The sequence below is a fragment of the Corvus kubaryi genome, unplaced genomic scaffold, assembly GCF_017639235.1.
Source record: "Corvus kubaryi isolate FWS band 111438036 unplaced genomic scaffold, C.kubaryi_AGA036_p1.0 37357, whole genome shotgun sequence".
Lineage (NCBI taxonomy): Eukaryota > Metazoa > Chordata > Aves > Passeriformes > Corvidae > Corvus > Corvus kubaryi.
Window position 1 is genome coordinate 1973001 of NW_024581117.1, and position 15785 is coordinate 1988785.

Sequence of the window (15785 nt, forward strand, 5' to 3'; positions counted from 1 at the left end):
AGGAAAGGAAAGGAAAGGAAAGGAAAGGAAAGGAAAGGAAAGGAAAGGAAGATGTAGTGCTATGATATATGACATCAGGGATGAAATACTTTTTCCCATGAACCTTAGCAGTGCTAATAAACAGCTGTGATCGTTTCAAAAGAAAAAGGAACTTCTAGCAGAAGATGAACTGAAACTTATGAATGCAATTCAGGGAAACAAGGAATAGAGAGAGCAAAGGGAAAGCGAGAGTAATATAATTAAAATATTCTAGGTCCACAGGAAGTTACTGTTCAAAAGAATCTGAAGAAAGGGCTAAGAAAACATTTTTTTAGTTCTTTTTTTGTATGATAAAAATAATTCACCAAAATAAGGAACCAGAAGTCCAAACCAATTTATACACCCGATCTACTTAATAGGTTACTTGTTGTATTTTTGTTTTCTTTCTTTCTTTTAGCAAAAGTTTTGTCCTAGAGAAACTAGGTAAATTTTTTTTTCAGCTTTAAACAATTTCCATTTATTGTCATAAACTTAAAATGCTTATTGCTTTAACTGGTGGTTTGGACTGCTTCATATTTATTTACTGGCATAAAGTAATACAAGTATTATATTAAGTGTTGTCTTGACCTTGACTATCCACCAGGTGCCCAGCGACCCACTCTATCACTCCATTTCCTCACTGAACAGAGGAGACAAAATATAATGTAAAGCTCAGGGGTCAAGATAGGAACAGAGAGCTCTCTCAGCATTTGCCAACACAGGCAAAACCAGATTTGAGTAGGGGGAATTAATTTATTATCAAATCAGAAGGGCTAGGGTTAGGGTTAGGGCTAGGCTTAAGGGTAGGGTTATGAATAGGGTTAGGGGTCACCCCTTGCAACTTCCTCAGACTTCCTAGACTCAACTTTACTAATGAGCTCTTTTCCTCCTTCTTTTGAGTTGCACAGTGGGACGAGGAATTTGCTCTAAAAGTGATGAAAAAATCTAAGCACGATTAGGCTTGAGAAGTGGAAATGGTTTTTTGTATTTTTGGTATATATTTCATATACAGGGTATAATGGCATTTCCCTAGCTCCATGTTAGCTTGAAGTCCCACGTCATATATCTTTAATTTATAGAAAAGGATTATTTACTCTGAGATGATGTTTATGAACTAAAGATTTCTAGTACCACTATTCCCTTTTTTAGAATTATGTTAAAATCTATATAATTCAATAGGGAAATACATACTTTTTGAAAATTTGTTAAAATATGTTTCAGAACCTACATCTTTGGTATGATTCTGTATTTCATATGAACTTCCCATAAAAAGATTGAAGTAACTTTAGCTTCAGGGAGATCTCATAGCACAGTTATTTTATCTCTGTACTATCCAAATGGTAAAAAAAAATGCGTACCAGCCCACTTAAATATGGACAACACAGTTTTCACAAAGATTTCCAAACTGAGTTTTAGTTCTTTGGAGTACTTCAAGAATATTAAAGTATCTTAGAATGGTTCATGTTGGAAGAGACATTAAAGATTACTTTTTTCAAACCCCCTACCATGGGCTGAGAAACCTTCCACTAGACCAGGTTCCCCATAGTTCAATTTAACCTAGCTTTGAACACTTCCATGGATGGGGCATCCATAGCTTCTCTGAACAACTTGTTCCAGAATTCACCACTCTTAGAGTAAGGAATTTCTTCCTCATATGTAATCGAAACCTATGCTCTTTCTGTTTCAAGCCATTGCCCCTTGTTTTATCACTTCTTGGCCTTGCAAAAAGTCCCTTTACATCTCTCTTGTAGAACCCCACATGGTACTGGAAGGCTGCTGTAACATCTCCTGAAAGACTTCTCTCCTTCAGGATGAACAACACCAACTCTCTCAGCCTGTCTTCACAGCAGAGGTGCTCCAGCCTTCTGATCATCTTCATGGCCCTCCTTTGGACTCACTTCAGGAAGTCCATGTCATTCTTATGTTGGTGGCCCCAGAGCTGGATGCAGTTTTCCAGGTGGGGTCTCACCAGAGCAGACTAGAGAGAGAGAGAGAATCACTTCCCTCAACCTGCTGGAAATGCTGTTTTTAAACACAGTTCAAGATTTCTGGGCTGCAAGCACACATTGCCAGGTTATGTTGAACTTTTGATGTGCCAGCACAAAGACCTTCTTCCCAGGGCTGCTCTCAATCCGTTCTCCACCCAGCCTGTATTTGTGCTTGGGGTTGCCCTGACCCAGGTGACCTTTCACTTGGCCTTGTTAAACTTCATGAGGTTTGCATGGCACTGCCTTTCAAGCCTGCTAAGGTCCCTCTGGAAGGGATCTTTTTTTTACTACTTTATTAGGAAAATTATGAATCATTAAATTTTGGCCTGAAGAAAATATATTCTCTGCATTTGTTTCCTATATAAAGTTCTGTTTATCTTAATGTAAAACAAGGCAAAAAATGTGGCTAGTTTCTTTTATTTTATGGTGAGAAAGTTATTATATGGTTTGTTTTAAAAGGCAATGATGGAGTGATGTCATGAAATATATTCTAGGTTAGTATTTTAACTTTTAACTATGACTTTGAAAAATAAAATGTACTGTGAAAAGAAAGAGATAGAGTTGTTCAGTCAGAATTCAGTGCAAATTTCTGGTTACACTTCCTAGGTTATTAAAAATAATACAGTTTATCTGAAGCTATTCACAAAGTGATCAACAAGCACATACCTTGAAAATGCATGAGTTCATAAAAAAAAGGAAGAAAGTAACACTCAGCCCACCTCAACTCCTACTATTCAGTTTACTTAAAAGGAGAAAGTAAAATTTCCGAGTTATCAGGAGAAGCTCTACTTTAACATTTGCTCTTTTCCTCTTAGATTGATCATGTTATTTGAAAAAGACAGGAAATTGAGATGCCTGCTCAGAAAATGATCCAGACAACCTTTTCTTATCATGGAGTCAGTCTAAGTGAGTCATGATTTTTACTGAATCACTGCACAATTCAATTGGTAGCTGCAGTCATAGAATCATAGATTGGAAGGGGCTTTTAAAGGTCATCTAAACAAACTGTCCAGCAAATGAGCACAGATATCTTCAACTAAATCACGTTAAAAGTTTTCAAGAATGAAAGGGTATTGGTGAGTGGTTATTGGTAAGCTTTAGGTATAGCTGCCCACGAGAACAGAGAAGATTAAACAGCTGTATAGGTGTCCTGGTCTCTCAGAGCACCTGTTTGAGGGTGGGGGTAATTGCTGCAAGTTAAAGAACAGGCGCTGCCATTTAATACCATGATAATGCACCAACAACAGTATCACATTAAACTCCCTGTTTTGCATCCATAAGTTGATTCAGTGATGGAAGTATGAAGAAGTGATCAGTAAGTATGGCTCCCCATTGATATCCGTTAGGATATCAAACCCTAACAGGCAGGGATAGTCACCACTATGCTATAGGCTTACTCTGCAATGAAGTCCTTTAGATAGATTTTAAATGTTGAGCACAATTTGATGTGCAATTGAGTAACTATAAAGAAACCAATTTCTTTAATTTTAGTCTGTAAATAAAAAAGTACATAAAGACCTGAATGCAGTTAGTGGAAAATACAGAACAGGAAAAAAGAAAAAAATTAACTTAAGTTCCTATTTCATCCATTACATTTTATTAGACTTCCAATTTTCATTAGAATATGCCATCTATTTTTCAAAAGCCAAAATATCCTCCTGGTAGATTCTCTCTAACTCCAAAGCTTCTTGTTTGTTTATTTTCTCATTGAGTATTAACATTCAATTTATTTGGGCTTCTAAAAGATCATTTATTTGTAATAGCCTCTACCTTTTACACTGCTTCTTGGTGGTGCTTTTATAGTCTGTATTGTTATGTTTGGATAACTCAAATGTAGATCTCTTTCTTAAAAGTGAATGTTTGTGTGCTGGATTTGTTTCACCTACTGTCTCCACTATAGCATTAAATTATAAATTATTAAACTATCAATTATTAAATTATAGTGTATTAAGCAGTTTCCTCTCATATTTTTCTCAAATTAGCCTCCATGGATTTAATAAAAAAAAAAAAAAAAGAGGATGGTGTATTTGATAGTAGTTGGTCATTAAATCCCAAATTTTATTTCTCTAGCCCATCTTGATGCGTCATCAATCCTGTCCTTTTGTGGACAAATGTCTGTCACTATTAATACCCCAAATTTTCAACTGGTCAATTGTTTCTGGATTTTTGTCTTGAGCAATACCCTGTGTTAGTCTTACTATTACATTTTTAATATTACACTAGGGTTTTCTGTTTTGCAAGAGTGTTTTTATGCTACAGTGTTTTATAAAATCCTTCAAATGCAGTGCTGCTCCCAGTATGTGCTACGTCACAGTTCCCACACAGGTGCTAGCCATATCCTACTAATTACTCTCCTTCACTCAGGTCTCTGACATGCCTATTTTATCAGGGTGATTGATGCCAAGCACTGTAGTGTCTCATTTTATTTTTAGGATGCCAGAATTCATGTTGTTTAGCACTAGTAAGTGTTACTTTAGCCCACTGACTCGATACTGCATGCCCCAGTCAGCTGGCAATTTTATTTGTCTGTTTTATTTATAGGTTGGTTTGTGGTTTTGGTGGGGTTTTTTCCTTCCTGGCATTTTCAGAAACACATTAAATGTCAGTCATAGATGCTTTGGCCCTGTCAACTCAAACCGTATGTTTTTCTGTCCCTGACAATTTTTCTCAAGCAGCTTTTCCATGACCTTTTTAATTTTGTGTTATAACAGTCTGGTTCCATTAGAATTAAGGTGTAACCTCTCCTTTCAGATCAAATCTTCTTTCCACAGAGTTCAAGAGTTTCTGACATGCTTGAATCTTTACTCCTTGCATGATTATCTCTTCCTTGCATAAGATTCCAGGTCTCTATACATCCTACACCTCTCATAGTATTTCAAATTATGAAGGTCTCTCTTATCCTGAGATAAAACCCCAGAACATCTCTCCTATACTGGTACCATATGTACTGTGACTAATAGCTTTTCTCCTACATCCCAAGTGCCCATACATAACTCTTAAGGTGAGTTCACAATCAACACACAAGTCACAGTCACTCAGTCTTTACTCCTCAGTCTCAATCTATATATTTGAGACTGGAAACTCTCTGTTACATCCTTAATTTAAGATCTTGACTCTTTGATCCCCTTTTATTGGGAAACTGCTACCACTTTTATATGTTTTGGAGAAGATATTTTTTGGATTCCTGTTCATATAGCTGCTCTTTTGAAAATATTACTCAGTTTCTTCTCTAAACCTACATTGTATCTATTTTAAATTAGTAAATGTTAAGAAATACACATGACCTTAAAAAAAGAAAAGACAATGCAAAAGGCAAGCTGGTCTGAACTGTCTGTAGCTTTTATAGCTCAAGGATCTGTTCCTCAACTGGCCAGCTGGTACTGTTTTTCCTTACTCTGAACAATCTCTTTCACTTGAGACACATTGCCAAGACTGTTCATGTTGTCCTACAACTCCCATGTGAGTCAATGGCTCTAAAGCCTCAGAAGACCCTCTTCTACCTCAGTGATTCTTAGATATTGAGCCAGCACACACAGTCGCCTCCTGCTCCTCACACCACTCTTACATTCTTCCTAGTTTTCTTTCGTGCCAGGAGCCAGTACCCCTTTATCTTTCCCTTCTTCCTTCTGCTCTTCCCAAAGAAGATGTTCTTTCACAAACCCTGCTCTCTGCACTATGTATATAAAACTAAAACCAAGTTTACAAGTAGTTTCGTACACCACTCTGGTCTAATCTGGTTACTGTAAATGAATGCTTAATACTTATTCTATGTATCCCTTCATCATCCCAAACAACAATGCCACTCCAAAAGGGAATATGAATTTGCATGTCTGTAATTTCTTCAAAGTTAAAAGGAAAATTTAGAAAATAAGAAAATCTTCATTATGTTCAGTCATCAAAATCATTGTAACTATTTCCAGGAAAAAAAAAAAAAAAAAGAGCCTGCAATGTCCACCTTCTGACAATTTTTTTTTCTTAAAACTCATTTCTAGCATATATCATGTGATCTTACTTGTACTCTTTAAAGACGCATGGGTTTTTTATCCTGTGTGACTTTCTACTTTAGATGCATTTCTCTAACAATCCTGTTTCTCAATAAATAATCAGTGGAAAGGTTGGCAACAGATAAAGTAATAAAGCATTCAGAAAATCCCTGCTATAATTTGTCTGAAAATAAAAGCAGAAGAAATGCTAGTGATAATATATTTCTTTCTTACTAAGGTATTTCTGAAAGAACATTTCAAAGCATACATAAATTGGACCAATTCACCTCCTCAATCCTCATGACACCAGGGGATGCTTCTAGAAATTTCTTTTATTATTTCATTGAAGGAAATTTGATTGCTGAATATTAAAATGAAAATACAATCCTTTAAATAAAAACAAAATTGTCTATACTGCTGAGAAGTACTGAAAAATGATGATTAACTCCTCTGATCCTATTTAATAAATAGGAGTAAAATTGTCTTCTTAAAAGTCACAAAATAATTATCACACTCGTTAAATTTGGTTTTCTCTGAAATATGGCAAAATTCAAGGTGGGCGAGAGATATTGCTACCTGCAGGTAGCAATATCTCTGATAGATGTGTATGGTATCATCAGGTATATTATCATGTAATGATATCACTGTTTGTGTTGCCCATTACACCATGTCCATCTTGCTGGCACATAAATCTGTAAGCTAGACATCCTGTACTTGGAGGTTGATATTTATAAAATCTGAACTATTTCCCTGGTGTCCTTCAGGCCAGTGGAGACACTGTTAATATCCATTATTTAAGAGAATGTTTGGATCCAGAGAATGAGTGCACTCTGTACAAAAACAAAATAAAAAAAAATTGTACCTACTTAAATACAAAAGCAAAGGTAAAGCAAAAACAAACAAAAAACCCCCACAAACCAAACCAAACCCTACCCCCAAAATAACCCCAAACAAACACTATCTAATAAATTTCACTAAGACTGCATCAGGTGAGGAATTTTACACTAGTATTTGTCATGAGTCTGATCAAGCTAGTTATCACCAAAGATTCAAGAGGTTATTACTCTTACTAATTCCCTGACATTCTTAGTCTGGAATCCAGATACCATTATACACTGATAGTTATGAATACTGTTCTGACAGACCTGAGAGCAATGTCTCTGGGAGCAAGAGCTGTGAGTACAATATAATTCAAAACAGATTTTAAAACTTTACCTTGAACCAAACAAGAACAAAAAAATTAAGTTAGGCTCCATCCTTTAGTTCACTAGGTTGGAACAGAGGACAATATTGAAAGAACATGTGGGGGTCATTCATGAAGCACTGACTGAAAAGTCACTGAGAAGACAAGCATAAACAGCACCAGTTCCTCAGTAATTTGAAGGAGAGTTTTTTTCCTTCATATCTATCCAGGAGTCACATTCTTTTTATACCTCTTCCCCAGGGAAAAAAACACAAAAAACCAAACAAAACAAATAAACCAGGGCTCTAAAGCTTCAAGTATGGCTATGGAGATATCTTTTTATCATTTTCTACTTCCATCACATGGTTTCCAGCACAGGAATGTGTGGGAGCTCTGATGGAAAAATATCAGATCAGAATATAATTTGATTTATTCAAATCAACATTCAAAGTCACAATGATGTGCTATTCACAATTTTTTTTTGTACTTCTGTCTTTACCTTTTATCAACACTATGAATACAACTGTGGAAAACATTTGGTATTTATTATTAAAAGCACATGAAATTGCAAGGAGATGGTGCTCAAATCTGTGCTGAATCCTGCTCTCAGGAAACTCCATTGCAAAAATAGTATTTATGTACATGATTGCATGTTGAACCCCTAAAATGATATCACTTCTGGCTGTATAACTGCAGCAGCTTCAGAAAGCTAAGGTGTATTCTTTTTGAAATCTTTAATGCACAGCATATAACAGATCTTCTCATATCTGATTTAGGAATTGAATGAGGCAGATTAGAATACTATTTCTTCTGCTATACTTTACACACAGTCTACTTACAGACCTTTGAGTTTATGTGCTATTTGAGCTGATAATACTCTATCTTGTAATTGATAGAGTATTTGCTTTTGTAAAGCAAATTGTAATTTGCTTTTGAATGTATGTTTTTTTCAAAGCTGTGGTATAGCTTTATCTCAATAAAAAATGCTTAAGAAAAGAAGAAAGAGTAAGGGTCAGGTGCATCTATAAACAGTTTGCTGAAAATTAATTTAAATGGCAACATCAATCAAAATAGGGGTGTTGTAATTTTCTTATTCCCAGCCTGTGTGGGTGAGAGATTTGCTGTGTCACTTCTGCATGAAGCTCGGCAAAACTGACCATACTTTCTTTCCCAAAAATTCATGACAGCAAAATATGTTCATAAAAGTATTCTCTGGTCTCATAGAAGGAATAATATGATTTCAGCTGTATACAGTAACAGCATCCTGCAATCATTGAATTCAGGCAACTGATAGCTTACATCAAAATACTGAGTTCGGGAGGCATTTTCATTTCAGGACAGGAGATAATGGAATTACAGACTTTACTTAAACATAGTAAATGTTTCAGTTTTAAAATACCCTGAAACAAGAAAAAATACCTACAACAGAGCTTCAAATTTGCACTAGAAGGATATAGTCAGTACTTGAATAACTCTACACAAATGCATGTATAAAGATACTTAATGTTCTGTAACAGGTTGTCTTTTTTTTCTGTAACAGTTGTCTCTTTATGCTTCTTGTGCCTCTCTATTTGCATGTCCTAAAAAGAAGCTGTCTCTTACTAACATTAGCATGACTAAGTTTCTAGTAAGTTTCTAATTTAATACAAATAATTAATGAGTGTTCATTACTAACTTCATTCTTTTATGACTCGGTTTCTACATATATTAACTGAAGAAATACTTTTCTGGTAAATATAATTTACTAGGAATAATATATGCATCTTTTATTTTGAATCTGTCAAAGTAAAAATGCAGTCAGAAAAAGATATTGTTAGAATTTAATTTTAATAATAGATTGCATGTTGGAAAGATCATTATCAAGGATTTAGGTTTGCATAATTTTGTTAGATACCTTAACAAAAAAAAAGTTTAATGAATGCAGTATATACTATTTGGACAGAAGAATATTTTTGCCTAACCATTTAGAATTTATTATTTATAAGAGTTTTAGGCACCTTATGGAAAACTGCACCTCTTAAATGTAAGTAGACTGAAAGATTCCTTCAAAATAAAACCTTATTACATGCTTAAAAATACACAGAACACAAGGTCAAATGACATCATCAGTCTTTCTTAAATTTTTGTGTTTTACTGATGAGGATGCTTTGCTTACAGCTCAAAGAAACAGAAGTATCAGAATTCAATGACATATATTACTTTATGTTAAGTTTAAAATACACTAAATATTGAAGGAAAACAATGGTTCCTTTTAGTTGCCTTAGGACCTTTCTTCATTTAATTTGAAATCTCCTTATAGAAAGCAATAATAATTATCATTCAGATCGAGTCAAGATACCTTAATTAATTATAGTTGAATATCAAAACCATGTTATATTCTCTTACTGAATTTTATAGATTACACCTTTTATACAAAACTCTGAAAGATACATTATTTATTATCATTGAAGCACAAAGTTATATTCATTAATTTTAACTTATCTACTATTTGTTCTATGGGGTAATATAGAGATTCTCCTAAAATACAGCAAATCACATTGTAAGCTCATCACAACACTATATTACACAGTGTTAAATGTCCACTGACTTTTAAGAAATATTTATGTGACCATATGAATACATCTGTACATGAAGTAGATGTATGTAAAAAGATTGCAACTTTATAAGAAATATATATTTTTAATAATAATTATAAGAGTTGAAATACTATATAAGCGGGGGGGGCTAACTAGATAAATAAAAAGAGTAGCATAACCGTATCTTCATTACCTCTGATTTTATAAATATAAATTCAGAAATGTTCAAGGAGTTTATTTTTCTTATTAGGACCCAAGATTCTGTATATCTAAGGATATATTGAATTTTTGCATCATTAAATCTCATGGAAGTTCAACATTAGGTTACAGGACTAATTTTTTTTTTCCTCTTGTTATTTTTAAAGTTCTGCAATATATATAAAAAGTCTGTGGAATTTAAATAAACAAACCATGCAATCTCTAGCAACTACCAAATAGATATTTTTTAAATATGTTATTGACTTGATACTCACCCATGGAAGCAAAAGGGTCTATATAAATATATTTGTGTTGGTTCACTCCTGAAATTTGAAGTATGGCCTGAACCTTGACAATAATGAATGGAAATCTTCATGCTACCTTTTTTTTAATATATGCAGATTTTTGCCATCCTTGCAAAAAAAAAAATAGGAGTAGTAGGTACTAAAAAGGTAAACAGGAGAATGAAATTTTAATAATGGGTGGAAAACAACTTTCACCTGAAGCTTCTGCAAAATATTTTTTAAATGAGACAATAATAGACATATTCAGGTAAAGTTGAAATAAGTATCCATATGATTATCTTAAGAGAAGACAGACCAAAATAAATTTCTACAATTATTCATCAAAAATGCTGTCCCAGTTGTTACATTATTTGAAAGGAAAGAAAAATTAAGACACATCATTAAGATTTGGGACTGGTGTAACTCAAGATATACTTCATGGAGATGGGATCCACCACAGGTCGACAGGGTTTTGAGCCATTAAACTGCCATTGCCATAATGACAGAGAAAATTAAAGCTCAAGTGACTGTCTTGGAGAACAAAATATGTCTATTGTAGACTTTACTTTTGGTGTATTTTGAAATACATCAGTCTCTTGAGGAAGCCAATTAGAGTGTCTGGCAGCCACCCTCTTCATTCTTTCTTCATAGTAGTGTGTTAGCTGATTTTTAATTAATAGCCTGAAATGTGCGGAGTTGTTTTGGCACACTTCTTAACAGTAATGTAATCATGATAGCTTCTTTAGCCCATTTGGTCTATAGAAGGTAAAAACCTAACTCACTTCATACTGAACTAGATTTTAACAGATGGCGTATTATTTATACAGTTGGTCACAGGTGAATATGAATTTCAGGAAATTCGACTATTAAAAATGCATTTGTTTGGTTTTTCACAACTAAAAAACATAATTTTAAATATCCTTAAAATGCCAAAATAGAATAAGATAGAGCAGTATTACATTAAAAAATACCTGTTATTAAATTTCTTGTGAATTTCCAACTAAAAAATAAACAGAAATTACACATTTCTACAAGGTATTTCATTTTCATACTTTGGCATACTCTGACAGAAGAGTTTCTGATCTGTAAAAGTTTTTTAGGACATTGTTTTGGTTTTCTGAGGTCATCACATGGCAATTACAATTTTATACTTGGTCTGGTATATATCAGGAAGGTGAGGAAATAATATTTTCAAGAATCAGTGTCTTTTAGAATAATAGGGAATAAAATCTAAATAATAACTCTAAAAGAATGTAGTTATTAAGATATTTAAAGAATACAATTACATTAAAAATGTGTTCAAATAGAGTATAATCTAGTTTATTCTTGAAAAGAATGCATAAAATATGATGGTATTCTAAAATAGTTGAACTAATTTGGGCCTCCGTAGTTTTTGACAAATAAAAAACATGCATATCAAAAAACATGGTTGTCGTATGAAGGAAAACATAGATCATAACAGGTGTTTGATCCTAATTTAGCTCAACAGGAAGAAAATTTTTAAAAAGGAATTACACATTCTGAAGAATCATGAGATGAATGCCAGCCAGGTATTGGAAGGGGATTAGATTCTTTAAAATAAGAAAAGAAAGCTAAGTCAATGTATGGTAATATTCATATATATGTCTGTCTCGGTTTTGAAAGACAGGTGTCTGCTAAGGAAGGCAGAAGCCCCCCCTTGAAGTGGCAGATATAACCCCTTTTCCCTCTAAGTTATTATATTTTGAAATCAAGGGCCTTTAGGCGAAGATGTGGGAAATAGGAATAACAGTTCTTTACTATATATATATATATATGTATATAACCAGTCAAACAAAACAACAACAACTATGGCAGTAACAGCAATCACAAACCCAGTGCCAGCCTTCTCGGCTGTCGGGCCCTTTCCCCTCGGGTGCAGTTCCGCTCGCAGCCGGCAGGGGCGCTGGCGGCTCCCGGTGAGCAGGGCAGGTGCGATGGTTCCCCCGCGGCTGCAGGGGGCGCTCCGGAGCGAGCTCGGGGAGCACGCGGCACCAGTGCCCTGGGATCCCGGGAAGGGATGGAACAAAGGCTTCACAAACCGCTGGGCAGCCGATCCCGGACTCTCAGGAACAGCAGGCTGGAACGGCAGGCTAGAACGGCAGGCTAGAACGGCAGGCTGGAGCGGCAGGGACGAACACAAATCCCGGGTGGCAGGCGAGATGTATCCAGATGGGAGAACCCCACGGAGGCCCAGGCAGGCAGGGCGAGCAGGGCTACAGCGTAGCGAAAGCTCGAAGCAGCAGTGGGGCAGGGCAGCCACAGCCCGGTCTCCAGCAGGGCAGGGAAAGCGGCTTTTGGGGTCCCGGCATTGTGTCCAGTAGGAAGAAAGAACGGCCAAAAAGAAAGAAGCAGCAGCTCCTTTCTCTGCAGCTTCTCTCTCCGGACGCTCAGAGCGAACTGACCCCACACCCAGGTGTAGACAAAGGAGTAGCCAGGTCCGCCCCACTCCCCTTTTGTCTTTCTTAAGTACAGCTATTTGTCCCCTAGCAACATGCATATGGGAGAAAATTCCTTTAACAGGAAAAAAAAACTAAGACTAAACTGAAACCCCAACAATGTCTCTGCTAAAAATACCACAGAATTAATTTTTCTCTATGTTCGGCTTTTTTGCCACCATGAATGTGCAACACGGAACCACTTGTAGATTTGACTTTTACATATCTATATATATATATAATTTATGGAGTAAATGTAAATGTCAATGTATTTATGGAGTTTTCAAGTCGAGCATAGAACCTCCAGTATGATTGCTGTACAGCTTTGCCATTAATTATAATGCTTACCTTAAAAGTGAGGAAATCAAAGTGTTGTCACTGTGCTTAAGATCATTCCTATTCTATTCTATTCTATTCTATTCTATTCTTTCTATTCTATTCTATTCTATTCTATTCTATAAAATCGTAGAATAGCTGAGGTTGAAAGAATGTCTGGGGATTATCTGGTCCGATCTTCTCCCACAAAGCCACATCGGCTAGACCAGGTGCCCCTTCTCAAAAGTGTGTAACAACTGTAAAGTTGCACTTATAGAACTCCAGGCCACATTCTAAACATCTACCAATAATATCTTCATAGCAGATCAGGAGTACATATGCAGGTCAAAGGAAAAATAATAATCCCATTATCTCCAAAGAAAATGTAGTACCATTCTACTTACTGTTCCTCAAGACAGATTTAATTGGAAATACACTTTAAAATACCCCTGGAGTTCCCAGGTTGAGTACCTACGCAGCTCATTTATGGAGTTAAAATCTCAATCAGGGATTTGCTTCCTAATGACTTTGCTTTACCATTAATGACTGTGTTTCATCAGTGCAGTTGAGCCTGCCATTAAGGACAGGAAGAGAATATAATGTTCCTTCTAAATTATCTGTGAACTTAATTTAAAACTGCTCTTTGCAACTCTTTTACTCTACTTACTGCATATAATGTTACTTGATGAAACTACAGTAAAATTTATACAAGTGTTGTGGGGAAAACAAAAATATTTTATCGCCATAAGAGAATTAATTACTTTTTTTATATACCAGTATTTAAAATGGCCCTTGATCTTTTCACCTCAGGAAACCATTATAAGTATAATGCCTCATTATTCACTGTGATCAATTACTGTGTGTTCTCCAAATCTGCATTAGTTTTTCCGGCTTTTGTATGCTAAAGTCCCTCTCTCAGCCATCACTGTTGTTGCAGGTGCTATTTTCTATAAAAGCAGCTGTGCCACACTATTTTCAGTGACTGTTTTCTCATCTTATTCTCTTTCTAGGAAAAGTCACCAACCCCACTTGAACAGTATGCCACAGGCTTATGAGACCTGATGTTGGGAAAACAGATACTTACATATAACAGATATTTTAACATAAGAATTTCACTCACCAAATATTAAAAGTAAAAATGTCTTGTGGCAGACGTCATCTGCTAACAGCTCAAAGGATCACACAAGTCTCAGAACAGTTGAGATGAAACAAATTATATTTACACACATTTAAATAAACCACAATTTTCTTGAATTCCTCTATCTGGTAAAATGTGTACTTCTGTTGCATATGCATTTCAAACTCTATAGAATCAGCAGCCAAGTTAAGCTGACTTGTGAACAAAGTCTGAATCAACATTTCAATATTCAGTCATGATATTCCAGTATTTTCAAACAGCTAATATATTACCAAAATGAACTTTCATCCTTCTCTTACTGTCTGTTGTTGTGATCACATAACATTTTTGCAACATCAACTGCTTCTGTAGAAAAGTGACATTATGAGCACACTGAACTGCTTCACCTTCTTTTAACATAATTTATTATGTGTACACCATCAGCACACCATGCAAATATTAAGAAGTACTGCATAAGTCACCTTTGTACCAGCTTGGGAAACTAAATAAACCTAATTTTAAAAAATGGAAGATATTATTTCCCGGGAACATTAACTTGCTCATCTTTTCAACTTTTGGAAGAGGAAGAGATGAGCACCACACCGTCTCTGGGAATCATGATGCACTGATGTTCCAGCAGCCTTGAAATGTAAGAAAATCTTTCTTTCAACAGATTATGTGGGATGAAAAAATCACTAATCTCAGAGTTCTTCCACAATTACATCATTTGAATTATTTACTAAAGTAACTCATGCGATTGCTTATGCCTATACTCCCAGAAGATGCTCAGAACGCAGTTTGCCTGGAAGGTATTGGTCATTGCATGAAAGCCATGTTCACAGTGGTAAAATGTTTGGTGCACATAACACAGTAAAATCCTAAATGCGTAATGATACTAATAATGATAATAATATGAACATAGGCATTTGTGTACTTGTCTGTATGTGCACATTCCACATTACTGGAATCATGTCCCATGGTTGTGATTAAATTTGACAAGTTTCCTTAAGATCAATATACAAGCCAACCGATTATGAATAATCCATAAGACAGTAAAACTCCTAGTTCTGACCATAAATGGAGAGTGGAAAAGTGCCTGAACAGTACCTCCGTCCAGCCTCCTTCTAAAAACAGACCAGTTCAGGGGAACCCCAAATATAATCACTGTCAAAGAGTTTTATTTTATCATTATTAACACCATGAGGTACTTGTAATACATATTCTTCACATCAATGTAAGTTCAAGAACAGCTTACAATTCCTAGATAACCGACTTCATCATGAGAAAGAAAAAGCTTTACAGTCATTTTCTCTCTAGAAGACAAGATAATTTTTCTTTTCTTGGCAGCATATGGGCAAGATGCTGTCCCTGTGGGTGCTGCAAGGAGGACTCTCTGCAAAGACATGGTCTGTCTCATCCAAGCCACAGCAGGTTCCAGCTGGCTCCAGTAAATCCACCAAGGACACAGCTGAGCCTATCAGTCACATGTCATGCCCTTACAGAAACGTGTAAAAAAGGTTAAAAACTGATAGACATTAAAAGAACAAAAAGAGTGAGAGAGATCAGAGGGAATACCAAAGTCAAAGCAGGAACAGGAAGAACACTATGCTGGAGAACTTCTCCACATGACAACCCGTGGAAGACTTGTACTCTCTGTGCCCAAGATG

At 35.5% G+C, this 15785-nt stretch overlaps 1 long non-coding RNA gene across 1 annotated transcript in view; it reads left to right on the top strand.

Moving 5' to 3' along the window:
• Window positions 1-2000, top strand: part of LOC121667266 — a 23809-nt gene extending 21809 nt beyond the window's left edge. Inside the window, exon 3 of the long non-coding RNA XR_006016997.1 lies at window positions 1770-2000. This is a non-coding gene — a long non-coding RNA (uncharacterized LOC121667266). The remainder of the gene's footprint in view (window positions 1-1769) is intronic.
• The last annotated feature ends 13785 nt before the right edge of the window (window positions 2001-15785 follow it).